This window comes from Belonocnema kinseyi, chromosome 8, assembly GCF_010883055.1.
Source record: "Belonocnema kinseyi isolate 2016_QV_RU_SX_M_011 chromosome 8, B_treatae_v1, whole genome shotgun sequence".
NCBI classification, from domain to species: Eukaryota; Metazoa; Arthropoda; class Insecta; order Hymenoptera; family Cynipidae; genus Belonocnema; species Belonocnema kinseyi.
The window spans coordinates 121130868-121132529 of record NC_046664.1 but is presented as its reverse complement, the minus strand read 5'-3'; positions in this window follow the sequence as shown (position 1 = coordinate 121132529).

Genomic DNA, 1662 nt, shown 5'->3' with positions numbered 1-1662 from the left:
ATTCTTTCCCTTTATCTGTTTGTAAACAGATAGGTACACGATTGTTACCTTTCTGAAGAATACGCTCGAAACCGTGTCTTACTTCTAAAGCAGATTTATTTCAAAGAGGCTCGACCCAGGCAAATTTACTTAAAACATCAATTACTACTAATAGAAAAGTATAAGTATTATTGTAGGTGGACAGACTTTGGAGGTCAACTAAATCAGCCTCCCATAAATTATCAATAGAGCTAACATTATAATGTAATCTTTGAAATTTTTTACGAATAGGCCTATGTTTGGTAAATGTGTCCTGTGACTTTAACCATTCAAGCACTTTAGCACTAGATACTTTTCCTCGCGCAGCACGAATTATTTTTTCTGCGCCACTGTAGGAGGCTGGATGACTTGGCTTGTAGTATATTTCTTCTAAAAGTTTCATCTCAGATTAAAAGACTGACACTTTGTTATTAATCCTGAACCACGCTGACTCAGTGATTGATCTTTTCTACTTCTGCTACGACTTCTTGCACGAGTTCTTATATTTGGAGTTTCTCGAAGTCTATGTGAATCACTAGGATCATCTGTACTATCATCGTCAGTTATAAGAGGGTGAAATGTAGAGTATGTTCTATTACTGAGGTCCCGAGACAACTGTTTATCTGATTTCACTCTCCAGTATTCTCTATTTTTTACAAGCTCTCGTGGTGTGCCAAGCTCTCGAAGGATATGAGCAAACTGATTTCTACCAGCTAGAACGAATCTTTTTCTATATCTCAATGCATCGTTAACAAGACCTGTAATATTTGAATCTTTGATACGTTGTCCATCAATGAAAACTGAACCATTTTTATCCCATTTTATTCTGTTAGTTATATTCGGCCTTCTTAAATAATTTAGTAATAAGATACTGTTTGGCTGAAAAGTTCTGGGTACTGATGCTGTGATTGTTTCGACAGGTAGAAATTCGTCATCGTTTGATTGATCGTCTGCGGTTTCATTTTGGTCATTATTCTCAATAGGTGGTTTTCTATCCTCATCAAAAAAGAAGAGAAATTTGTGTAATACTTGACTATATATTTTCCACTTTTCACGTTCATCAATTGGAGAAGGTGAAAATAAGATACGACTCATTTCGGAATCTAGTCTACCAAGGTTATTGCCAGGTGTTTGTGTAGTTAAACCGGGAATTGCAGGTATAATTTGTGTATCATTTGTGTTTATAGTTGGCTGTTTTAAAGTTTGAATTTGATGTTTATTTTATCGACTTGGTCACTTGGAATAAGCACCATTTTTCTAGCATGCTCCATATTTGATGGTAAAACGACCTTTTTATTCAAGAAGAACCACTAAATAAATTCGATATTAAACTACCAATGATCGGTGCTAGTAAAAGAGGTAAAAATCCACCTTTTTGTACGATAAAGTTTTTCTTCTTCCACGTACCATGGGTTTCCGCTAATTTACGAAGTAGTTTTTTATGCTTTTTTAACTTTAGTCTCTCTTGCTTCTTGAGGGGCACGTTTCCCAATAATGTATTTAAAGCACACTCAAAAATACATTTAACAAGCCGGGCATCCAAGGATTTTAATAAAGCAAGACGTTGGTCGGAGTTCAGGTGACAAAGAGCATGTAAAATAATAGCATTTTTTTGCCAATTGATTTACCACCTTTCGACATCAT